Source organism: Tachyglossus aculeatus, chromosome 5 (genome assembly GCF_015852505.1).
Source record: "Tachyglossus aculeatus isolate mTacAcu1 chromosome 5, mTacAcu1.pri, whole genome shotgun sequence".
NCBI lineage: Eukaryota > Metazoa > Chordata > Mammalia > Monotremata > Tachyglossidae > Tachyglossus > Tachyglossus aculeatus.
This window is the reverse complement of record NC_052070.1, coordinates 37,234,021-37,260,561: the sequence shown is the minus strand read 5'-3', so window position 1 is coordinate 37,260,561 and position 26,541 is coordinate 37,234,021. Positions and strand designations below refer to the sequence as shown.

Sequence of the window (26,541 nt, the reverse complement as noted above, 5' to 3'; positions counted from 1 at the left end):
CTTTAGGCTTCACTTCACTTCTCTGTGCCTCAGTTACCTCATCTGTAAAACGTGGATTAAGACTCTGTGCCCCAAGTGGGACAATCTGATAACCTTGTATCTTTCCCAGCTCTTAGAACAATGCTTGGCACGTAGTAAGCACTTAATAAATACCATCAATCAATCAATAAATAAAAGTTAAGTGACTTGGCCAAGGTCACAGAACAGGCAAGGAATACAGCCAGGGTAAGAACCCAGGTCTCCTCACTCCCAGCCCTGAGCCCTTTCCCATAGCGTTCCCTGCTTCATGGTTAATCAGATAAGGCCCTTGTCCCACCCAGGAAGAAGTGAGAGATGGATGTCTTATCCCATTCTACAGGTAAGAAAACAGGCCAGAAAAGTGAATGGATTTGTCCGAGGACACACGGCAGGCCAGTGGCTGCCCTGGGGCTAGACTCTCAGATCCCGGCTCTAACCATTAGGCTTCCTTGGGTTCCCATAAACCTAGATGGGAAAATGACGCTAATCCAGCCCTCTCCCTTTACCTTCACGGGCCCCCTGATCTCCCAGGCCAAGCTCTCCCTGCTCTGTCCTCCCAGTTGAGTCAACTTCTAGACTGTGAGCCCACCGTTGGGTAGGGACCGTCCCTAGATGTTGCCAACTTGTACTTCCCAAGCGCTTAGTACAGTGCTCTGCGCACAGTAAGTGCTCAATAAATACGATTGAACGAATGAATGAATGAATCCTCATTTTACGGAAGAGGCCCGGAGAAATTAAGTGAGTTGCACAAGGTCACACAGCAGACATGTGGTGGACATGTGGTGGAGCCAGGATTAGAACTCAGGTCCTTCTGACTCCTATGGCCACGCCCGCTCCACTAAACCACACTGCTTTTCTTCTTTTCCCAACTCCCACACTTGGCATCTTCCCTCCACCTCCGCACTTGGCATCTTCCCTCCGCTTTCTTGCTGCCTGATTCTTGAGTCCAGGGACTGTGCCTTTTTATTCTGCTATATTCTCCTACGCATTTGGTCCAGTGCTCTGCACACAGTAGGCACTCAGTAAATACCCTGATCAGTTGATTGACGGTTCCGCCCCTGCCCCCCGCTTTGAGCTGCTGTATTGGGAGACGCCTGGCCAACCTGGCCAAGATGACTAACCTTTAACTTATTTATTATTTAGAGAAGCAGCGTGGCTCAGTGGAGAAGAGCCCGGGCTTTGGAGTCGGAGGTCATGGGTTCCAACCCCGGCTCCGCCAATTGTCAGCTGTGTGACTTTGGGAAAGTCACTTGACTTCTCTGTGCCTCAGTTACCTCATCTGGAAAACGGGGATTGAGACTGTGAGCCCCCCATGGGACAACATGATCACCTTGTAACCTCCCCAGCACTTAGAACAGTGCTTTGCACATAGTAAGCGCTTAATAAATGCCATCATCATCATCATTAACTTCCTCCTAGGGCTCCCTCGCCCTCCTCCTGGGCCTGGCACCCCGCGCTTTCTGATCCTCCTTCTCCTCCCTAGTTTCCCCCTGTGCCCTGAGCCATCCCCCTCAAAGTGCCTGCCTCAGGTGGCACAAGGCACCAATGTGTGAAGGAGGGAGACCAAGCAGAACTCTTGCAAAGACCAAGTTGGCAGAGAAGCAGCGTGGCTCAGTGGAAAGAGCCCGGGCTTTGGAGTCAGAGGTCATGGGTTCAAATCCCGGCTCCGCCAATTGTCAGCTGGGTGACTTTGGGACTTCTCTGGGCCTCAGTTGCCTCCTCTGTAAAATGGGGATTAAGACTGTGAGCCCCTGTGGGAGAACCTGATCACCTTGTATCTTCCCCAGCGCTTAGAGCAGTGCTTTGCACATAGTAAGCGCTTAATAAATGCCACCATTATTACCGTTATTATTATCTGCCCCTTTGGCACAGGATCTTCCCACCTTGGGAATCCCCCACCCAGGCCAGAAAACCATGTCAACAGAGGCCCTGCTTCCCTCACCACCCTGCCACTTCCCACCTTCACTGCATCCCTTCGCTGCCCTTCCCTGTGCCCCCTGCCCTCCCCTTCCCCTCCCACTGCTGACACCTCCCACCACAACCCACACCACGACACCACAACTGGAGAAGCAGCGTGACTCGGTGGAAAGAGCCCGGGCTTTGGAGTCAGAGGTCGTGGGTTCAAACCCCGGCTCCGCCCATTGTCAGCTGGGTGACGTTGGGCAGGTCACTTCACTTCTCTGGGCCTCAGTGACCTCATCCGGAAAATGGGGATTAAGACTGTGAGCCCCCCGTGGGACAACCTGATCACCTTGCAACCTCCCCAGTGCTTTGCACATAGTAAGCACTTAATAAATGCCATCATTATTATTATTATTATTATAAACCCTCCAGCAGGGCCAGTCCCCAGCTGGCTCCAGCCCCCCCACCCCTCCCGGGGTCCTGTCCACAGAGCTGCAGCTCTGGGGCTGACTCTGGAGGAGCGGGCGAGGAAATGCCCTGGTTAAAGTCAATCAATCAATCAATCAATCAATCGTATTTATTGAGTGATTACTATGTGCAGAGCACTGTACTAAGCGCTTGGGAAGTCCAAGTTGGCAACATATAGAGACAGTCCCTACCCAACAGTGGGCTCACAGTCTAAAAGGGGCTCACAGTCTAAAAGTCACCCACAAATGAACCACTGGTGCAGAACTGAGGGCAGCGGACCCAGACCGGGGCCTTCCTGGCATTTAGGAGCCACCATAATAATAATAATAATAATGATAATGGCATTTATTAAGCGCTTACTAGGTGCAAAGCACTGTTCTAAGCGCTGGATGAACCATCCCACAGGCTTTCACAGCTGGTAGCTTCCCTGGACTCACTCTCCCACTGCCCAGCAAGACTGGGGTCAGATTATGACCTTTCCTCCTGTCTTTGCCTTGCCCAGGCCAGTGGACAAGAATGGGCACAGTCAGACTAGAAAGGACGATAGCCTGGCTGGGGTTGGAGGGGCCTCCTCGGGCTCTGCCCTTCCCAGGGTGGGTAAGCGGGGCCCGGGAGAGAGATCCCTGGCCCACAAAAGCACTGACACCGCACACCTGGGGGCTGGTGCTTGGAAACTAGGGAAACTTCCATAGTAATAATAATAATAATAATAATAATGGCATTTACTAAGCACTTACTACGTGCAAAGCACTGTTCTAAGCGCTGGGGAGGTTACAAGTACAAGGTGATCAGGTTGTCCCATGGGGGGCTCACAATCTTCATTCCCATTTTACAGATGAGGGAACTGAGGCCCAGAGAAGTGAAGTGACTTGCCCAAAGTCACACAGTTGACAAGTGGTGGAGCCGGATTTGCACCCATGACCTCTGACTCCAAAGCCCGGGCTCTTTCCACTGAGCCATGCTGCTTCTCATTCCATCTGGAGGGAACTTGGAGAGGGAAGACTTGGAGCCACTAGTGTAGACCCCTCCCTGCCACAAAGTAGTAGTAATAATAATAATTCATTCATTTATTCAATCGTATTTATTGAGTGCTTACTGTGTGCAGAGCACTGTACTAAGCGCTTGGGAAGTACAAGTTGGCAACATAGAGAGACGGACCCTAATCAATCAATCAATCAATTGTATTTATTGAGCACTTACTGTGTGCAGAGCACTGTACTAAGCACTTGGGAAGTACAAGTTGGCCACAGATAGAGACAGTCCCTACCCAACAGTGGGCTCACATTCTAAAAGGGAGAGACAGAGAACAAAACCAAACATACTAACAAAATAAAATAAATAGAATACATATGTACAAGTAAAATAAATAGAGCAATAAATATGTACAAAAATATATACATATATGCAGGTGCTGTGGGGAAGGGAAGAAGGTAAGTTGGGGGGATGGAGACCCAAAAACTGGCATTTGTTAAGCACTTACTATGTGCCACACATAGTAACACACTTACTATGTGTGTTAAGTGCTTAGTACAGTGCTCTGCACACAGTAGGTGCTCAATAAATATGATTGAACGAATGTGCCAAGCACTACACTAAGCTCTGGGATGGATGCAAGCAGATCGGGCTGGGCACAGTCCCTGTCCCACATGGGGCTCACAGTCTTAACTCCCATTTTACAGAGGGGGTAATTGAGGCCCAGAGAAGTGAAATCAATCAATCAATCAATCAATCAATCGTATTTATTGAGCACTTACTGTGTGCAGAGCACTGTACTAAGCGCTTGGGAAGTACAAGTTGGCAACATATAGAGACAGTCCCTACCCAACAGTGGGCTCACAGTCTAAAAGAGTGGAAATGACTTACCCAAGGTCACACAGCAGACAAATGGCGGAGCCAGGATTAGAGCCCAGGTCCTTATGACTTCCAGATTCGTGCTCTATCCACTAAGCCATTTTGCTTCTCCATCGATGCCTCCCCCTTAAAGCTTCTTCTCTCTCACCCGATACTCCATGCTGCCCCACTCCAGGGTTGGGCAAAAGCTGGGCTAAGCCCAGGGACTCTGGCCTGGCCTGCCCCGCTCTAGGTTGAATCAAGGTGGAACAGGGGAATATATGAGAGGGAAGATCTGTTTTGGGGTGCCTATATAATAACGGCATTTATTAAGCGCTTACTATGTTCAAAGCACTGTTCTAAGCGCTGGGGAGGTTGCAAGGTGATCAGGTTATCCCACGGGGGGCTCACAGTCTTCATCCCCATTTTACAGATGACGTAACTGAGGCCCAGAGAATCAATCAATCAATCAATCGTATTTATTGAGCGCTTACTGTGTGCAGAGCACTGTACTAAGCGCTTGGGAAGTACAAATTGGCAACATATAGAGACAGTCCCTACCCAACAGTGGGCTCACAGTCTAAAAGGGGGAGACAAAACCAAACATACTACAAAATAAAATAGAATCGATATGTACAAGTAAAATAAATAAATAAATAAATAGAGTAATAAATATGTACAAACATATATACAGGTGCTGTGGGGAAGGGAAGGAGGTAAGATGGGGGGGATGGAGAGGGGGAGAGGAAGGAAGGGGCTCAGTCTGGGAAGGCCTCCTGTGAAGTGACTTGCCCAAAGTCACCCAGCTGACAATTGGCGGAGCCGGGATTTGAACCCATGACCTCTGACTCCAAAGCCCGGGCTCTTTCCACTGAGCCACGCTGCTTCTCATATATGGCATACATTGGCACGCTCTATATGAGAGTGTTGTACACTGAAGGTGTGCCAGGGAGGGTGTCTATAAGAGAATGTTGTACACTGAGGGTATGTCTGTGAGCCCCCGGTTGGGTAGGGACTGTCTCTATATGTTGCCAATTTGTACTTCCCAAGCGCTTAGTACAGTGCTCTGCACACAGTAAGCGCTCAATAAATACGATTGATGATGATGATGGGGAGGAGTCCATGTGAGAGTATTGTATACTGAGGGTGTGTCTGTGGCCGGGGTGTCTGCAAGGGTGTGCATGAGCGTGTTAGAGTGTTGTTTTTCCTCACCCCTCACCCCACCATCTGGTGCCAGGGAAAGTCGGCCCCTCCATTCTAGAGCCCTGCCCAGGCCAAAGTCCCTGGACTTAGTCCGGCTTCAGCCCAGCATTCATTCATTCATTCAATCGTATTTATTGAGTGCTTATTGTGTGCAGAGCACTGTACTAAGTGCTTGGGAAGTCCGAGTTGGCAACATCTAGAGATGGTCCCTACCCAGCAGCGGGACCGTGTCTACCAGCTCTGTTCATTCATTCATTCAATCGTATTTATTGAGCGCTTACTGTGTGCAGAGCACTGGACTAAGCGCTTGGGAAGTCCACGTTGGCAACATCTAGAGACGGTCCCTACCCAACAGCGGGCTCGCAGTCTAGAACTAACCCCCCTCCTACCTCACTACCTCCTACCTCACCTCCCTTCTGTCCTTCTCCAGCCCAGCCCGCACCCTCCGCTCCTCCACCGCTGATCTCCTCACCGTACCTCTCTCTCGCCTGTCCCGCCATCGACCCCCGGCCCACGTCATCCCGCGGGCCTGGAATGCCCTCCCTCTGCCCATCCTCCAAGCTAGCTCTCTTCCTCCCTTCAAGGCCCTGCTGAGAGCTCACCTCCTCCAGGAGGCCTTCCCACACTGAGCCCCTTCCTTCCTCTCCCCCTCGTCCCCCTCTCCATCTCCCCATCTTACCTCCCTCCGTTCCCCACAGCACCTGTATATATGTATATATGCTTGTACATATTTTTTTAACTCTATTTATTTATTTAATTTATTTGTACACATCTATTCTATTTATTTTATTTTGTTAGTATGTTTGGTTTTGTTCTCTGTCTCCCCCTTTTAGACTGTGAGCCCACTGTTGAGTAGGGACTGTCTCTATATGTTGCCAATTTGTACTTCCCAAGCGCTTAGTACAGTGCTCTGCACATAGTAAGCGCTCAATAAATACGATTGATGATGATGATAGAACTAGCCCAGGCCCAGCCCAAACTCAGTCCAAGCCTTAGCCCAGCCCCAGACAAGCCCAAGCCCAGCTTAAGACAAGTCCCAGCCCCAGACTAGCCCCAGTCCAGCCCAGCCTCAGCACAATCTCAGCCCCAACCCCAGCCAAAACAAGCCCAAGACAAGCCCAACTCAGAGAACCCGCGTGGCTTGGTGGAGCGAGCACGGGCTTGGGAGCCAGAAGGACCTGGGTTTGCTGTGTGACCTTGGCCAAGTCACTTAACTTCTCTGTTCCTCAGTTTCCTCAACTGTAAAACGGGGATACCTCTTCTCTCTCCTGCTTAGACTGTGAGTCCCATGTGGAACAGGGACTGTTTCCAACAACTGACTTGACCTACTCCGGTGCTTATAACAGTGTTTGACACATAATAAGCACTTAACAGATACTTAAAAAAAAATTCAGCACAAGTTTAGCGCCAGCCCAAGACAAGCCCCAGTCTTAGCCCCAGACCCAGCCAATGCCAGCCCCAGGGGTCTGGGACCCCAGTCTGTCCTGAGCTCAGTCTCACCACGATTTTTCAGAGAGCAGATTTCCATCCTATTCAATGCACAGCCACCTTGGACTGGTGTAAAGAATTCAGGGCTGGGAGTCAGGAGACCTGGGTTCTAGTTCCAGATCCTTCACTGGACCTGCTGGGGGACTTTTGGGGAAGTCACGACTTCTCTGTGCCTCCATTTCCGAATTCATAAATTAAATTACCTGTATGTATGTATATACTTGTATATATGTATATATGTTTGTACATATTTATTACTCTATTTATTTATTTTACTTGTACATATCTATTCTATTTATTTTATTTTGCTAGTATGTTTGGTTTTGTTCTCTGTCTCCCCCTTTTAGACTGTGAGCCCACTGTTGGGTAGGGACTGCCTCTATATGTTGCCAACTTGTACTTCCCAAGTGCTTAGTACGGTGCTCGGCACACAGTAAGCGCTCAATAAAGACGATTGATGATGATGATGATGATTAAATAAATTAAATACCCGTTCTCACTCTCCCCCTTGGACTATGAACGCCATGTGGGGACAGGGGCTGTGTCTCATCTGCCTGCTCTGAATCTACCCCAGTGCTTAGCCCAGTGCTTGGCACATAGCTCCTTATATAAGCTCCTTATGGGCAGGGATCGGGTCCACCTACTCAATTGTATTGGACTCTCCCAAGTACTTAGTACAGTGCTCAGTGCACACTAAGCGCTCAATAAATCCCAGTGATTGGTGGATTATTTACAAAGCTTATGATTATCATGACTATGTCCAGTGGCCTGTGGCTGCCACTTGGACTTCTTCGTGTGGTTGAAGGCACTGGTGGCTCAGCCCACGGGAACCCACTTAGGATGGGGCTTGGGCCACCTCACTATGGCCTGAGTACACAGTGAACCATCCCTGGCCTGCGAGCCATGGGTCACGGATGGGCAGCCACCAGATTTAGCCATGATGCCAAGGCCTGGAAACACACGCTGCTCCTCTGGCACTAACCTTCTTACTGTGCCTCGTTCTCGCCTGTCCCGTCGTCAACCCCTGGCCCACGGCCTTCCTCTGGCCTGGAATGCCTTCCCTCCACACATCCTCCAAACTAGCACACTTCCCCCCTTCAAAGCCCTACTGAAAGCTCACCTCTTCCAGAAGGCCTTCCCAGACTAAGTCCTCCTTTTCCTCTGCCCCCCCCATTGCCCCTCCCCGCTGTCTTTGCTCTAGCCCCCTCCCCGCCTCACAGCAGTTGTGTATATATGTACATATTTATAATTATAATTCTATATACTTTTATTAATGATGTGTATCTATCTATAATGATGCTACTGATGCCTGCTTACTTGTTTTGATGTCTGTCTCCCCCCCCATCTAGACTGTGAGCCTGATGTGGGCAGGGATTGTCTATACCTGTTGCTGAACTGTACTTCCCAAGTGCTTAGTACAGTGCTCTGCACACAGTAAGCGCTCAATAAATATGATTGAATGAGTGAATGAATGAACCTATGGTTTAGTGGATCGAACAGGGGCATGGGAGTCAGAAGGACCTGCGTTCTAATCCCATTTCTGCCACTTAATAATAATAATAATAATAATGATAATGGTTTTTGTTAAGTGCTTACTATGTACCAAGCACTGTTCTAAGCACTGGGGTAGATATAAGGTAATCAGGTTGTCCCACGTGGGGCTGGCAGTCTTCATCCCCATTTGACAGATGAGGGAACTGAGGCCCAGAGAAGTGAAGTGACTTGCCCGAAGTCACACAGCTGACAAGTGGCGGAGGTGGGATTAGAACCCTCGACCTCTGAGTCCTATACCCGGGCTCTTTCCACTAAGCTTGTCTGCTGTGTGACCTTGGGCAAGTCACTTAACTTCTCTGGGCCTCAGTTACCTCATCTGTAAAATGGGGATTGAGACTGTGAGCCCCACGTGGGACAAGGGATTGGGTCCAACCCTATTTTCTTGTATCCACCCCAGCGCTTAGTTCAGTGCCTGGCACATTGTAAGCACTTAACAAATACCATAATTATTATTATGAAGTCACTTAACTTCTCTGGGCCTCAGTTCCATCGTCTGTAAAATGGGGATTAAGACTGTGAGCCCCATGTAGATCAGGGACTATGTCCAACCTGATTAAATTGTATATACCCCAGTGCTATGAACAGTGCTTGGCACATAGTAAGCACGCAGCCCACTGTGGGCTGGGATTGTCTCTCTTTTGTGCTGTATTGTACCTTCCAAGTGCTTAGTATAGTGCTCTGCACATAGTAAGCGCTCAATAAATACCCCTGAATGAATGAATGAAGTATTATAATTATTATTATTATTACCTGCCCGAGAACTGTGGCTGTTGAGCTGAAGCTGCTGACTGCAGTCCTGAAAACTTCAGGGATGCACCCCCTGCTCCCTGGCCACCTCCCCCAGACCCTCTCCCAGGAGCTCAGTTCCCCTTTTCTGGAGATGCCGGTGTGGAGACAGGAGGAGAGAGAGGAGGGTCAGAGGCTTTACAGGAGCAGGAACAAGGCTGAGGCCTAGACGGCTAGGTGTGTAGCCCCCACCCCCCGAACATCAGGCAACAATTGCTGTGGGGGACAGCTTCAGAGAGACGACGGAGACAGCCTCAGATTGCTGTGGAGAGGCAGCCTCAGAGAGCCGAGGGAAACAGCGTCAGAGAACCGAGGGAGACGGCCTCAGAGAACTGAGGGAGACAGCCTCAGGAGAACCCACTGGGTCCCAGAGAGCTGATGGAGACAGCTTCGGAGAGCCGAGGGAGACAGTCTCAGAGAACCGAGGGAGACAGCTTCAGAAAGCGGGGGGGGCAACTTCAGATAGCGTGGGGGGCAGCTTCAGAGAGCCATAATAATAATAATAATGTGCAAAGCCCTGTTCTGAGCGCTGGGGAGGTTACAAGGTGATCAGGTTGTCCCACGGAGGGCTCACTGTCTTCATCCCCATTTTCCAGATGAGGGAACTGCGGCCCAGAAAAGTGAAGTGACTTGCCCCAAGTCACACAGCTGACAATTGGCAGAGCCGGGATTTGAACCCATGACCTCTGACTCCCAAGTCTGGGCTCTCTCCACTGAGCCACGCCGCTTCTCAAAAGAGAAGCATAGAGAGGCAGCCTCAGAGAACTGAGAGGAGAGAGCCTCAGAGAGCCATGGAATGATAGCGTCAGGGAGCTGAGGGGAGATAGGTTCAAAGAGCTATTGCAGAGAGCCATGACAGACAACCTCAGACAGCTGGGTCTCTCTGAGTTACAGAGCTGGAGGAGGGGGTAGGGGAAAAAGGGACAGGCTCCAGTTCTGCCTTCTCAGGTCTGCTAAAACTCCTTTCTGCGCCCTGGGCTTCCATTCTGTCCCCTCAAAATGGCACAGGACCAGCCCGCAGGAGTGAAGCCTCCACGGTCTCCTCACAGCTCAGCCCCAGTGGGGTGGACTGATCCCTTTTTCCTCCAGAGGTCAGGCCCTCTGAGTCCTCGCGGCCTCTGGAGGGACAGAGAGGGTGTGGGAGTTGTTGTGCCAAGGAGGGCATGAATTCTCTGGGAAGACGATTCCAGGCCCCACAGCCACGGACAGGGCCTACGCGGGACTCAGTAGCCTGGAACCGTCACCCCATCTAGACTGTGAGCCCACTGTTGGGTAGGGACCGTCTCTATATGTTGCCAACTTGTACTTCCCAAGCGCTTAGTACAGTGCTCTGCACACAGTAAGCGCTCAATAAATACGATTCAATGAATGCATGAATGAATCCACAGGCAGGGAAGGGTCTAGAGCTTCCCTGAGGTAGTGAGGGGGACCTGGGCTCTGGCTCCCTGCTGGGACAGGGAGACACACGTCAGTGTGGGAAACCAGAGCTGCAGGGCATTGTGGAAGTTGGAGTGGAGGAGGGAACCACAGAGGAGAGCCCCCCCCCCCCCCCCATCCACCATGTCTCCCCTGGGGCACAGGGACACTCCCTCCCTCCCACTCAACTGCTGTTTATCGGGAGCACAGGGAAGTGTGGCCTCACCCTCCACCCGGTGCGTTGGCACAGCTCTGAGGTGGCAGTTCTCCCGCCTGGCTGCTCCATGGAGCCGGGGAGATAGGGAATCTCCTCTACCCTGGGTCCTACCCCTGCTGTCAAGGCCATCTGCAGCCTATTGGGATGAGGGGCTGGGCAGCCGGGCAGGGAGAAGGTAATGGCCAGCCTGCCAAGAACCTTGGACCAAGGACCGTTTCCCCACACCACCTGGTCCAGACCCCAGGCCCTGCCACCACGAGCCAGATTCGGGGTCCCCGAGGGCAGGGCTGCCCCTCTGCCATGCAGGGAAAGAGAGGGAGGGTGGGAGAGTTACCAGTTAGGCAGAGGCGGGGCAGGTGAGCCGGAGATCCTGTGCTCAGCTGACAGCCCAAGAGCATAACCTCGTCAGTCAGTCAGTCAAAGGTATTTATTGAGCGCTTACTCTTTGCAGAGCACTGTACTAAACACTTGGGAGAGTATAATACAAGAATATAACAGACACATTCAATCTACGGTCCCTGCCTGGAGGCTGTCCTCTGAACCCCGTTTCCTCGGAGTCTCACCTGCTGTGCCGGGCACAATCAAGCACCCTCCAGGCTTGCCCACCCCAGGGCCTAGGGACCCTGAGACCTCTATCTCTCTGCCCATGGGGTCAACCACCAGTCGAGCCGCACAGACACCTGGCCCATGAGCATCTCAGCCTCCAGGCAGGGTGCGGACATTAAAAACTAAACCACCTCCCTCAACAGGGGTCCAGGAGGTTCTCCACCCTCTCCAGGCACAAAAGTCCTTGGCATATCCTTCTCCTGGGCCAGCCTCCAATTTATTTCCCGCCTATCCTCCATGTCAACTGCTGCCTCACCCACTGTGTCACTCGCTACTTCACCTGTTCCTGCCAGATCCCCAGAAACAACTCCCAGATGGCCCAAGTCAGAGCAGAGGGGGATGAGGGAGAGCAGAAGGAAAGGGAGGGCCAACCCCAGCTAGGAGCCCAGCCAGCAGAGGACACACCGTTCAGTAGCCCTCCCTCGGTGGGGGATCCCAGGGTTAGCTGAAGGGATGGGGCTTTCTACTCACCACCGGTTGCGGCTGGACAGAAAGAACTTGTCCACCCTGAAAAAGAGCAGGAGAGAGAGGCCGGTTAGAGAGGTGGTGGCCCAGTCCAGTTCAATCCTAGGCTAGACCAGATGTGACTCCTCACTTGCATTTTCGCGGGCCCATTCCTCTCCCCATGGCCACCAGCAGAGGAGAAGGGGGGAAGAGGGGAGATGCAGAGTTGTAGAGAAGGCAGTAGCCTCAGACCATGAGGAAGGAGAGGGGAAGGACTGGAGTCTGGGGCGGTCTGAGGGAGTCTGGGCAACTGAGGTGAATGGAAGGGCGATTTTCAGAAGAATCAGAAGCCAGAATGTAAGCTGTAGGTGACGAAGACCAGCTACAAGGAAGCAGCATGGCCTAGTGGAGAGGGCATGGGCCTGGAAGCCGAAGGACCTGGGTTCTAATCCAGCTCTGCCAACTGCTTGTCGTGTGACCTCAGGCAAATCCCTAACTTCTCTGAGCCTCCCTTTCCTCAGCTGCAAAATGGAGATACCTGTTCTCCTTCCTACTTATACTGTGAGCCTCATGCAGGATAGGGACTCTGTCCCACCTAATTAACTTGTACCCACCCCAGTGCTTAGAACAGCATTTGACACGTAGTAAGTGCTTAACAAATATTACTCAAAAAAAAACCAGCGGCATGACCTTGGGCAAGCCACTTACCTTCACTGAGACTCAGTTTTCTCATCTGAAAAATGGCGATTCAATACTGAATGGTAATTCAGTACCTGTGCACTCTGCACGTAGTAAGCGTTCAATAAATACGATTGAACTGAATGAATAATAATAATAATGATGGCATTTGTTATGCACTTACTATATGCAAAGCACTGTTCTAAGTGCTGGGGGGATACAAGGTGATCAGGTTGTCCCATGTGGGGCTCACCAGTCTTAATCCCCATTTTACAGATGAGGTAACTGAGGCCTGGAGAAGTTAAGTGACTTGCCCATAGATTATGAGGCCCAAAGGAAACAGGGACTGTGTCCAACCTGACCATCTTATTCCTTCCCTAGTACTCAGCATAGCACACGACACTGTTAACGTTAGGGCTTTTCGTGTACCACACTTGCTGTCATAGCAAAACTAAGGATCTGAGACAGGTTTGACCAACCGGCCTGTCCTTCACACTCTGCCATCAGGGTGGGTGGGCCATGGGGTGGTCAGTGTCTCTCCAGCCCCTCCTCCTACCAGTAAGGAGAGCTCAGACCAGGGTCTTAGAGCAGCAAGGGACAGGATGTTGGAGCAGCCAACTGGGTCTCCCCTCACCACCATCACACACGCCCAGGAACTGGAACCATTAGCCCTGAATAGGAAGGGCATTGCGGGGCAAGTGGAGGCAGAAACTTCAAACAAACACTCCACACCATCAGCTTTAAAACACTCCTTGCCCCCTCCGACCTCCCCTAGCTACTCTCTCAATACAACCCAGCCCACACATTTCGCTCCTGTAATACCAAACTACTCACTGTATCTCGATCTAATCTATCTCACCTCCTACGTCTCACCCACGTCCTGTCTCTGGCCTGGAACACCCTCCCTCTTCCTATCGGACAGACAGTTACTCTCCCCACCTTCAAAGCTTTATTAAAGGCATATCTCCAAGAGGCCTTCCCTGACTAAGCTCTTCTCTCCTCCTCTCCCACTCCCTTCTGCATCACCTTGACTTGCTCCCTTTCTTCATCCCTCCTCCCAGCCCCGCTGCACTTATGTACTTATCTGTAATTTTATTTATTTATATTCATATCTGTCTCCCCCTCTAGACTGTAAGCTCTTTGTGAGCAGGGATCGGGTCTGTTATATTGTTGTATTGTACTCTTCCAATGCTCTGCGCACAGTAAATACATCTGACTAACTGAGCTTCTCACCTGCTGGAGTCACTGACCTCCAAGAAATCAGGCAGGCCAGGCTTTCCTGCCCTCACAGCCTTCCCCAGTGGCTCCCTTGACCTTCCCCATCAAACACTTCCTGCCCTGGTCATCCACCTGTCCGCCATCCCAAACCCTCATGGGCCGAGCTAATGATGAGTGAACCCATTGTACTCATTCCATCATCATCATCATCATTCCCTTCCTCTACAGCCTCCTGTAAACTCAGCAGTCTGGGTCCTCCTGTCTTCTCCCATTAAACTGTAAACTCCTTGAAGGCAGAAAATGCCTCTTTGACTTCTTTTCTGTTCCCCATATGCCTAGAACAGTGATCTGCCTCAACCCAGCCTCTGCTGTTGCTGCTGGGACTTTGTTTTTTTTTTAATGGCATTTATTAAGCACTTACTATGTGCAAAGCAGTGTTCTAAGCGCTGGGGAGGTTACAAGGTGATCAGGTTGTCCCACGGGGGGCTCACAGTCTTAATCCCCATTTTACAGATGATGCAACTGAGGCCCAGAGAAGTGAAGTGACTTGCCCAAAGTCACCCAGCTGACAATTGGTGGAGCCGGGGTTTGAACTCATGACCTCTGATTCCAAAGTCCGGGCTCTTTCCACCGAACCACACTGCTTATTGGGACTATGCTGCTGGAGGAGATGCCTCAGCCCTACTGAAGGACAGTGCCCACTTTATTCATTTAAAATCGTATTTATTGAGCACTAACTGTGTACAAAGCACTGTACTATGCACTTGACTAGGTAGCAGGGTCACCCAGGACCCAGGTCCCCATCTGCCACTCTGGAAGGACAGACAGACTATGGCCGGGTGGAGGGGATGGGGGTGGTAATGGGCGGGAGGGTGGGAGGAATGTAGCGGTGGGGATGGGACAGAAAATGAAATCCACACAGATCCAACAGGTCTCCCTTCCCCAGGCCAAAGATCTGGGAGGGCGGTTGAGGCTTAATATTAATAATAATAATAATAATACTTGTTAATAATAATACATTATTATAATGTATTATATTATACATTTATAATATATAATATTCCCAGACTGAGCCCCTTCCTTCCTCTCCCCCTCATCCCCCTCTCCATCCCCCCCATCTAACCTCCTTCCCTTCCCCACAGCACCTGTATATATGTATATATGTTTGTACATATTTATTACTCTATTCATTTATTTATTTATTTATTTTACTTGTACATATCTATTCTATTTATTTTATTTTGTTAGTATGTTTGGTTTTGTTCTCTGTCTCCCCCTTTTAGACTGTGAGCCCACTGTTGGGTAGGGACTGTCTCTATATGTTGCCAATATGTACTTCCCAAGCGCTTAGTACAGTGCTCTGCACATAGTAAGCGCTCAATAAATACGATTGATGATGATGATGATTATTATTATAATAATAATGGTATTTGTTAAGCATTTACTATGTGCCAAGCACTGTTCTAAGCTCTAACACTAAGCACTAGGGTACTAAGCAGTGCTTAGTACAGTAAGCCCCCTTTTTTCTCTCCTCCTCCCCATCCCCGCCGCCCGGGGCTGGAGGGATTCCTGCTAAATTCCTGCTAAATGCTAAGTTCATGGATCAGTTCCAGGGTTTTTCCCTTCTCAATTCATTCTGGAGCAGCGTAGCGTAGTGGAAAGAGCTCGGACCTGAAAGTCAGAGGGCCCGAGTTCTAATTCTGACTCCACCGATTGCCTCCTGTGTGACTTTGGGCAAGTCACTTAAATGATCTGTGCCTGAGTTTTCTCATCTGTAAAATGCGTATTCAGTCAGTCAGTCAATTGCATTTATTGAGCACTTACCTCCTTCCCTTCCCCACAGCACCTGTATATATGTTTGTACAGATATATTACTCTATTTATTTTACTTGTACATATTTACTATTCTATTGATTTTCATTCATTCATTCAGTCGTATTTATTGAGCGCTTACTGTGGGCAGAGCACTGGACTAAGCGCTTGGGAAGTACAAGTTGGCAACATATAGAGACGGTCCCTACCCAGCAACGGGCTCCCAGTCTAGAAGGGGGAGACAGAGAACAAAACAAAACATATTAACAAAAGAAAATAAATAGAATAAATATGTACAAATAAAATAAATAAATAAATAGCTTTTGTTAATGATGTGCTTCTAGCCTTACTTCTATTTATTCTGATGACTTGACACCTGTCCACATGTTTTGTTGTCTGTCTCCCGCTTCTAGACTGTGAGCCCGTTGTTGGGTAGGGACCATCTCTGTGCATTGCCAACTTGTACTTCCCAAGCGCTTAGTACAGTGCTCTGCACACAGTAAGCACTCAATAAATACTATTGACTGACTGAATGAATGCCTGGCACATAGTAAGCGCCTAACAAATACCATCAGCATAAATTATTATTATTTGAGGGTGCCGCTGCTCCATGACTCGGCCTCCTGTGGGCCTGGAAAGTCCCGTGAGCGGCAGGGGAAGTTAGAAGAGCAGCGAGAAAAGCAAATGATAAAATCCGGGAGACACTGGGGACACCGTGGGCTAGTGGGCAGAGCCCGGGACTGGGAATCAGGAGGAAGTCATGGGTTCTAATCCCAACTCCGCCACTTGTCCACTGTGAGACCCTGGGCCAGTCTTTTCACTTCTCTGGGCCTCAGTTCCCTCATCTGGAAAATGGGGATTGAGCCCCCTTTTTCCTCTCCTCCTCCCCATCCCCCCCACCCTACCTCCTTCCCCTCCCCACAGCACTTGTATATATTTGTACAGATTTATTACTCTACTTATTTTACTTGTACATATTTACTATTCTATATATTATATATTTGTACAGATTTATTACTCTATTTTACTTGTACATATTTACTATTCTATTTATTTTGTTAATGATGTGCCTTTAGCTTTAATTCTATTTGTTCTGACAATTTTGACACCTGTCTACATGTTTTGTTTTGTTGTCTGTCTCCCCCTTCTAGGCTGTGAGCCCGTTGTTGGGTAGGGACTGTCTCTATACGTTGCCGACTTGGACTTCCCAAGCGCTTAGTACAGTGCTCGCTGCACACAGTAAGCGCTCAATAAATATGATTGAATGAATTAATGAATAAATAGGGTAGATACAAGGTTATCAGGTTGCCCGACATGGGGCTCACAGTCTTAATCCCCATTTTGCAGATAAGGTAACTGAGGCACAGAGAATAATAATAATAATGGTATTTGTTAAGCGCTTACTATGTGCAAAACACTGTTCTAAGCACTGGGTAGGTTACAAGGTGATCAGGTTGTCCCATGGTGGGCTCACAGTTTTAATCTGCTTTTTACAGATGAGGTAACTGAGGCACAGAGAAGTTAAGTGACCTACCCAAAGTCACACAGCAGACAAGTGGCGGAGCTGGCATTAGAACCTACAACCCCTGACTCCCAAGTCTGTGCTTTTCCCACTAAGCCACAGTTAAGTACTTACTATGTGCCAGGCACTGTACTAAGCACTGGGGTGGATACAAGCAAATCAGGTTGGATATAGTCCTTGTCCCATGTGGGGCTCCCAGTCTCAATCCCCATTTTACAGATAAGGTAACTGAGGTACAGAGAAGTGAAGCCCACTGTTGGGTAGGGACCGTCTCTATATGTTGCCAACTTGTACTTCCCAAGCGCTTAGTACAGTGCTCTGCGCACAGTAAGCGCTCAATAAATACGATTGATTGATTGATTGTACTTCCCAAGCGCTTAGTACAGTGCTCTGCACACAGTAAGCGCTCAATAAATACGATTGATTGATTGATTGTACTTCCCAAGCGCTTAGTACAGTGCTCTGCACACAGTAAGCGCTCGATAAATACGATTGAATGAATGAAGTGACTAGTCCAAGGTCACACAGCGGACAAATGGCGGAGCCAGAATTAGAACCCATGACCTTTCGACTTTCAGGCCTGTGCTCTTTCCGCTGTGCTATGCTGCTTGCTAGTGGATAAGGCGGAAGGGTAGAAAGGGAGGGATCCAGGGAATGCCTGCCCCCAGCTCTCCATCCCACTGTCCAGACACCCTCACACACAACACACACAAACACACACACGCACAGTGGCAACACATTCCCAAAGAAGTGCCACGCTCTCTCCCCACCCACCCCTGCATTCCATGCCTCTGCCCATCTTGGCAGCCTGGATCACTGGGTTGAGAGAGGCAACAGACCTTGATGCAGATTATTATTACTGTTAACAGAATTTATTAAGCACTTATGAGGCCATCCCTACCCTAAGTACTGGGATAGATACAAGATAATCCGATCATACAGTCCCTGCCCCTTGGTACAATGCCATATATCTAAGAGCAAGTCACTTCTCTGGGCCTCAGTTCCCTCATCTGTAAAATGGGGATGAAGACTGTGAGCCCCACGTGGGACAACCTGATTACCTTGTATCTACCCCAGTGCTTAGAACAGTGCTTTGCACATAGTAAGCGCTTAACAAATACCAACATTATTATTATTAAGAGACTAAGTGAGGTAAATATCTTCTCTCCATCCAGATTATTATTATTATAGCTATAATTATCTTTATTCAGATGGTATTGACACCTGTCTACTCGTTTTGTTCTGTTGTCCGTCTCCCCCTTCTAGACTGTGAGCCCGTTGTTAGGTAGGGATCGTCTCTATATGTTGCCGATTTGTGCTTCCCAAGCGCTTAGTACAGTGCTCTGCACACAGTAAGCGCTCAATAAATACAACTGAATGAATGAATGAATGAATGGGGAAATGGAGGCCCAGAGAAGTGAAATGAATTGCCCAGGGTCACCCAGCAGATTCTGGGCCTCCTGCTTTCCAGCCCCGTGCTCCGTCCCTTCTGCTGGATAGGCAGGGTAGGGGCCTCAGAGCTCCAGCTCAAGGGCCGCACTCTCTCAGCTTCCAGCAGCAGAACCCTGCTCCGGCCCCAGGGTCAGGGATCTTGGCCACCACCAATGTCACTACAACCAGCCCAAGCTGGTGGGGGAGGGACTTTGACCTTACCCCTGTTCCCTCTCCCCAACCCCCCAGCAAAAGGAGACCTCCTTTGTTATGGCAACAAATAGCTCCTCCACAAACCCCAGCTCCTGAGGCCTTACGGGAAACAGGAGGGAGTGTGGGGAGAGTGGAGACAAGATGGGGCTGGTCTATTAGCGGAGAACCAAACTTCCTTCCCCAAGCCTCCCCGCCCATCTCTCAGCAACAGCCTCATTCTGCCCCCCAATGTGAGGGCATCTTCATGCAAAGGAGTCTGCCACACACTGCCCTCCCATCCTGCCCAAAAGACCTGTCCTCCCTGCTCAACGTGCCCTCCAGCCCTGCCCGTAGTGCCTGCTGACCCCTCCTTTAACCTTTAACCCCACTCACAGCCCCCATCCATCCCACCCAGAGTGCCCTCCAGTCCCACCCACAGCACCCACCCTAGCCAGAGTGTCCACCTGCCCCACCCTGCCCTGCTGATCCCCCACTGCCCAAGACTACCAGTGGCCAAGGCCAGCTGAAGGCCCACCTCCAGTGCCTCTCCTCTTCCAGCCTCGTCTCCCCCATCAGAGGCAGTCTGAGGTGCTCAGAGGTGCTCATCAGCGGGCCTGGATGGAGCCAGAGCCCTGGCCCAGAACGTGGGGCAATGGTGGAGTGGACCCTATTAGGAAGCCAGTGGGGGTGGGGGCTCAGGCCTGAGCTGGGGTGGGTCTAGGAATCAGAGATGTCCCAGGAAATGGAAGAAAGAGGGGGGGTCCAAGCAAGGGAAGGGGCGAGTGGCCCAGAGGAGAGGAAAGAAGGAAAGCTCAGGTGCCCTCTCCAACCTGCTGGCCGTCACCCAACTCAACTGCTCTGTGTGTGCCAGGCTGAGTCCAGCCCAAGGAGCCTTTCCCCAGAGCTGTGCCAGGCCCAACCCAGAGAGAGCACGGCCTGAGGCAGGGGGTGGCTGTTCTTGCCCGACCTGGCAGGGTCCTGTCCGAACCAGCCTTCCTGTGCCCGCTCCAGACTGTGCTCTCTGGGCCCAGCATGCCAGCCCAAACCTCCAGCCCCAGCCCAGCCCCGAGCCCAGGATCCTCTCTCTCCAGATCAGTCAATCAATGGTATTTATTGGGTGCCGACTGCATGCAGGGCACTGTACTAAGCGTCTGGGAGAATACAATACAAGGAGTTGCAGGTGCGGTCCCTGCACACTATGAGATCTACAGAGCACCTCCCCCCCAAATCAATCAATCAATCAATCAATCGTATTTATCCACTTGTCTGGGAGGACAGGGGGCAGCAGCTGGCTTGTTGTCAGCCCTCCTCAGGTATGGGTCCAGACTAGTGGGCCCTGCCCGTCAAGGAGCCTAGGTGGCCGGGAAGGGGGCGGGGAGATGTGTGGGTATCTGTGACTCTGCCAGGGTCTTCCAACTCTCCCCAAACTATAGCCACCACGACCCCAGCTCCGGGCCCCCCAGCCCCAAGCCCAGCCCCCAAACCCGACCCACACATACCCTCCATAGGCGCCGAAAGTGGAGCTGCGTTTCCTGCCACTCATGGTGCCTGCTGCCGGCACATCTGGGTGCAGCCGGGTGCCTCTGCCCCGCCAGCTGAAGGACCTGCCTCCCTCCTCCCCTCTCCCCCTTGCTCGCCTGGCCCGGCCCCCGGCCCCTGCCAACTTCATCCAAAGCCAACCTCCAGCAGGCCAACTCTGGCCGGTTCTCACCCACCCACCCACCCAACCCTCCCCAAACCGGGAGTCGCCTCCCCGGGCTGCCCGTCACCTTGGCAACCATGCAGGCCTCTGGGGCTACTGTTTATCCCCCATGCCTCCCTCCCCTCCTCAGCCCTCCCTTCCCACTCCCTCGCTCCCACAGTGAGCCCGAGGCGGCGGGCCAACCAGAGGGCAGGGGTTGGGGTCCCCGCTGCCTCTTGGCCTCCCCCCTCCAGAGCCCCAAGAGCAAACCCACCCCTCCACAGAGCTGGCACTGGGGACCTAGCCCAAGCAGGGGTCCACAGGGGGCTATGCCATCTCAGGGCCTACATCAGCCCGGTCTGCGGCCCGTCCCCCATCTCGGTCTCTCCCACCGCGGGGGCCAACAAGCGACGGGATTGTTCCCTGGCCGGGCCTTGCTCCGGCCGCTCTGCAGAGGAATGTCCCAGCTGGGCAGGCGGCCGGAGCCCGGGGAGGCGCGGGGAGAATGGGCAGCCTTGTTCAGGGCTGAGCATCGGCCCACTCTCCCTCCTCCACTGCAGTGCTGAGCCTGTCCTTCCAGCCGCGAGGGTGGGCACGAGGGGGGACATGACCCATGGAAATGTCCTGAGGAACAACCAGATCCACCCCTCACCCCCAAACACAGGTAGGACCGTCAGGCATCAGGGCCCAGACTTCGGCCTCCCTCTCTGCCCGCCCCAGCGGGAAACGGCTCAGGCCAATCAATCAATCAATCGTATTTTTTGAGTGCTTACTGTGGGCACTGTACTAAGCACTTGGGAAAGTACAATATAATAATAATAATGACTGCATTTGTAAAGCCGATTTGCGAATATCCACTCCAGCACTTAGCACAGCGCCTGGCACCTAGTAAGCAGTTAACAAATATCATAATTATTCATTATTATTAAAGCGCTTATTCTATGCCGGACACTGTACAAAGTGCTGGGTGGATGCAAGCAAATCAAGTTGGAAACAGTCCCTAGCCCACGTGGGGCTCACAGTCTCAATCCCCATTTTACAGATGTGGTAACTGAGGCACAGAGAAGTGCAATAATTTCCTTATAGCCAACTCTAATGGGTTAGTCTCTATCCTAAAGTTTCTTAACCTCTCACCTGTCTTTAACACTTTGGGCCCCTCCTTCCTCCTTGAAACAACTAGCTCTCTTCCTCCCTTCAAAGCCCTACTGAGAGCTCACCTCCTCCAGGAGGCCTTCCCAGACTGAGCCTCCTTTTTCCTCTCCTCCCTCATCCCCTCCTCGCCCTACCTCCTTCCCCTCCCCGCAGCAACTGTATATATTTGTACAGATTTATTACTCTATTTTACTTGTATATATTTACTATTCTATTTATTTTGTTAATGATGTGCATATAGCTACAATTCTATTTGTTCTGATGATTTTGACACCTGTCCACATGTTTTGTTTTGTTGTCTGTCTCCCCCCTCCTAGACTGTGAGCCCGTTATTGGGTAGGGACCGTCTCCGTATGTTTCTGACTTGTACTTCCCAAGCGCTTAGTACAGTGCTCTGCACACAGTAAGCGCTCAATAAATGCAATTGAATGAATGAATGAATGAATGAATGAATGAAGTGATTTGCCCAAGGCAACACAGCCGACAAGTGGCAGAGGCGGGAATAGAATCCATAACCTTCTGATTCCCATAATAATAGCATTTGTTATATAATATAATATATATTATACAACAAAATAATAGCATTTCCCACGCCCATGCTCTATCCACTGTGCCACGCTGCTTCTCAGTAAAACAATATAACAGACACGTTCCCCGCCCACAAGGAGTTTACAGTCTAGAGGGACTGGATTGCAGGTGACCCCGATCCCTTGGGGAAGGAAGGAGGGGCAGAGAGAAATCTGGGGCCAAAAGAGAGGTGTGATCCCTTCCCCTCCATGGCTTCTTGGGACTCCTCTTCTGCCTACCAGCTGCCTCCTCCAACCCCGGAGAAGCAGGCGCGGCTAAAGGTCAGGAAATTTTTCATCAGGATTCCTGGGTCCTGCCCACGTCTAGGTTCTCTCTCTTCTGTCTCCTTGGACTGTCTTAGGGGAGGCTTTCACGCTGGTTGGGCGAACTAGGAAGGAGCTTGGCAAGCAAGTCACCAGTCCTCAGCCCAGGCTAATCACCTCTTTGCCAGGGTGGCCCGGCCTAGCAAACTGCAGTAACAGTAGTAGTCTTGCTGATCGAGCACCCACTGGGTACAATGCACTGTTTTGAGTGCTTGGGAAACAAAAAAATATCAATCAGTCAAGCAATCGTACTTATTGAGCGCTTACTGTTTGGAGAGCACTGTACGAACAAGCAAATGGCCCCTCCCATGCCCACAGGAGCTCTCAGTCCAGGGAAGGAGGCATCATCATCATCATCAATCGTATTTATTGAGCGCTTACTATGTGCAGAGCACTGTACTAAGTGCTTGGGAAGTACAAATTGGCAACATATAGAGACAGTCCCTACCCAACAGTGGGCTCACAGTCTAAAAGAGGCATTCATTCAATCGTATTTATTGAGCGCTTACTGTGTGCAGAGCACTGTACTAAGCACTTGGGAAGTACAAATTGGCAACATATAGAGACAGTCCCTACCCAACAGTGGGTTCACAGTCTAAAAGAGGCATTCATTCAATCGTATTTATTGAGCGCTTACTGTGTGCAGAGCACTGTACTAAGCACTTGGGAAGTACAAATTGGCAACATATAGAGACAGTCCCTACCCAACAGTGGGCTCACAGTCTAAAAGAGGCATTCATTCAATCGTATTTATTGAGCGCTTACTGTGTGCAGAGCACTGTACTAAGCGCTTGGGAAGTACAAGTTGGCAACATATAGAGACGGTCCCTACCCAACAGCGGGCTCACAGTCTAGAAGGGGGAGACAGAGAACAACACAAAACATATTAACAAAATAAAATAAATAGAATAAATATGTACAAATAAAATAGAGTAATAAATACATACAAACATATATACATATGAGGCAGGCATCTCCTCCTCAGCCACCTCTCTGCTTTGCCCTTGGGCTGGGGGTTGGTCGGTGAGTGGGCAGGGACAGGCTGGGGCCATGGGAGTCCCACACTCCTCCCCAGAAAGCAGTCAGTCTGTCAGTCAGCCAGTCAATCATATTCATTGAACACTTACTGTGTGCAGAGCACTGAACTAAGCGTTTGGGAGAGAACAATATAACAATAAACATGTTATATGTATAAATACACATATACATGTATATGTACATATATGTATATATTTGTATGTATTTACTACTCTTTATTTTATTTGTACATATTTATTCTATTTATTTTATTTTGTTAATATGTTTTGTTTTGTTGTCTGTCTCCCCCTTCTAGACTGTGAGCCCGCTGTTGGGTAGGGACCGTCTCTATATGTTGCCAACTTGTACTTCCCAAGCGCTTAGTACAGTGCTCTGCACACAGTAAGCGCTCAATAAATACGATTGAATGAATTAATGAACAGACACATTCCCTACCCACAACAAGCTTACAGCTTACAGTCTAGAGTGGGAGGCAGATATAAATATAAATATATATATATATATATATTTGTATATATATACATGTATATGTCCTGTGGGGCTGGGAGGGGGGATGAATTAAGGGAATGAGTCAGGGCAATGCAGAAGGGAGTGTGCAGACCTCTGTACTAAGTACTTAAGTACAATATAACAATAAGCAAACACATTCCCTGCCCACACAAACCAGCTAGAGGCTGGTCATTCTTGCCCAGGTGGGTAGAATGGCCTAATAAGCCCTTGAGGTTGCAGGGAGTGGGGTAATTGGGCTGGCAAAGTGCCAAGTGGACAATGGCATAGGGCTGGGACAGGGGAACTGGCCTGCCCTCTTCTCCTCCATCCCAAACCCCTCTCTCAGTCGCTGTTGGGGAGAGCGGGGCGCAGAGGCTCAGCCCCTGGACCCCCAGCTGGACGGAGGGCTGGCTTCACTGAAGTCCTGGGCCTGCGCTGGAGTTGGTGTCTGCTCGCTCCTCCTCCTGCTCCCTTCCCTTCTCCCATCCTCCTGCCCTTTCCCTCCCCTCTCCTTGCCTCCTCTTGCTCCCCTTTTGCCCTCTGCCTTCCCTCCACTCTCCTCCTCCTGTTCCCCTCCTCCTCCCACCTACCTGTCTTTCCCTCCTTCTCCCCTCTCAATCTCCTCCTGTTCCCCTCCACTCTCCCCCCTCTTGCCCTCACTCTTCTCCTACCCCAGTCCTCTGGCCCTTCCCCCTCCCACTCTCCTCCTGCCTCCCTTCCTCTCTTCCCATTCCTGCTTCTCTCCTCCATCAGCAGTCAGAGCCAGGGGAGTTGGGGGAGCTGGTGGAGCTGCATAGTGGGGTGGGGGAAGCAGATGCTGAGATGATCCCAACCCTCCCAGGAGACCTGGAATGGACCAAGAAGCTGCAGCCTCTTGGACCTGGGCTCTGGCCACTTTGCCTGATGGATCCTGGAGAGGTAGGGGTGGTCCCTCCTCTCTGGCCTCCCAGACTCTAACAAGTATGGCCTGAAACCATAGTAGGATGGGAGGGGCGGGGGTTAAATGTACCTGCAGAGGTATCCGGGGAGGGGGACAGGTGGGCCTCACCCATCTCTTCCCAGCCTTGGCTTTGGAATTTGGCAAGGATCGTATGTACCAATTTTGTTGTATTATGTACCCATTCTCCCAAGCATTTAGGACAGTGCTCTGCACACAGGAAGTGCTCATATGTACCATTGACTGATAGATTGTACAAAAGGAAAAGAAACTCAAACTTGATGCTGCTACTCAGCCTGACCCGGCCTCTTCTTTTCCTCCTCCTCGTCCTCCTCCTCCTCGTCCTCCTCCTCCTGCTGCAGGCTGCCCAGTCAATAGGAACACCACCAAAATCATATCAGGGCCTCTTGAGGGTCAGCAAGCTTTCCTATCTCTCATCTGGCCTTGCCTCCCACCTCCCCTTGTACGGGGTTGGGAGGACCCTGAGGACCAGAGAAGGGCAGGGACTAGCCCCAAATTTCACATAGGGGCCCTACTATGTGAGATTTGGAGCTCCACCTCGGTGCAGGCTGGGAATGCTGGGCTGGGAATGCCGAAGTCAGGGAAAGGGAGTGAAAGGCAAAGCCTTTCTGGGTACCCTGCCTTCTCCAGCATCCTGGGGGGCTGAAGCAGGGCCGGGATGGGCAGCAAACTGGGGCAGGGAGAAGGTTGAATTTCCTTGGCTCCCCTCACCCCTGGGTCCCGGTTATGTCCTTTGCCACCTCCCAAGGCAGAGGGGCCCCGAGGCCTAGCTGACTGGAGCACCTCGCCCCGTGGATCCCTGAAACATTGGGATTGTCTGGGTGACATCAGCCAGAGTAGGGCGCAGAGGAGGACACAGAGTTAGAACTTCTCCTCAACATGCTACCCAACCTTGGCTTCACAGACTCTGTCCTCTCCTGGTTCTCCTCATCTCTCTGGCCATTCATTCTCAGTCTCCTTTGCGGGCTCCTCCTCCCTCTCCCATCCCCTTACTGTAGGGGTTCCTCAAGGGTCAGTTCTTGGTCCCCTTCTGTTCTCTATCTACACTTACTCCCTTGGTGAACTCATTCACTCTCACGGCTTCAACTACCATCTCTAGGCTGATGACACCCAAATCTACATCTCTGCCTCTGCTCTCTCTCCCTCCCTTTAGGCTCGGGCCTCTTCCTGCCTTCAAGACATCTCCATCTGGATGTCTGCCCGCCATCTAAAAGTCAATATGTCCAAGACTGAACTCCTTATCTCCCTCCCAAACCCTGCCCTCTCCCTGACTTTCCTGTCACTGGAGACGGCTCTACCATTCTTCCCGTCTCACAAGCCCGCAACCTTGGTGTCATCCTCGACTCCACTCTCTCATTCACCCCTCACATCCAATCCGTCACCAAAACCTGCCGGTCTCACCTCCACAACATCTCCAAAATCTGCCCTTTCTTCTCCATCCAAACTGCTACCTTGCTGGCTCATCATATCCCGACTGGATTACTGCATCAGCCTCCTCTCTGATCTCCTCCTGTCTCTACCCACTTCAGGCTGTACTTCACATTGCTG

The 26,541-nt window shown here is 50.8% G+C and overlaps 1 protein-coding gene across 5 annotated transcripts in view; it reads right to left on the bottom strand.

Annotated features, from left to right (window-relative positions):
• The window catches only part of LOC119928189 (RAP1 GTPase activating protein), a 127,774-nt gene that overhangs the window by 82,876 nt on the left and 18,357 nt on the right, over window positions 1-26,541 (bottom strand). For 3 of the 5 annotated variants that reach the window (XM_038746217.1, XM_038746218.1, XM_038746219.1), the window contains exons 1-2: window positions 20,285-20,323; window positions 11,960-11,995 (exon numbers count right to left, since the gene is read on the bottom strand). The gene's annotated coding sequence lies outside the window, so the exon portion shown is untranslated. Of the gene's footprint in view, window positions 1-11,959; window positions 11,996-20,284; window positions 20,324-26,541 lie in introns of those variants that run through there. The other 2 variants (XM_038746222.1, XM_038746223.1) reach the window with 2 other exon arrangements.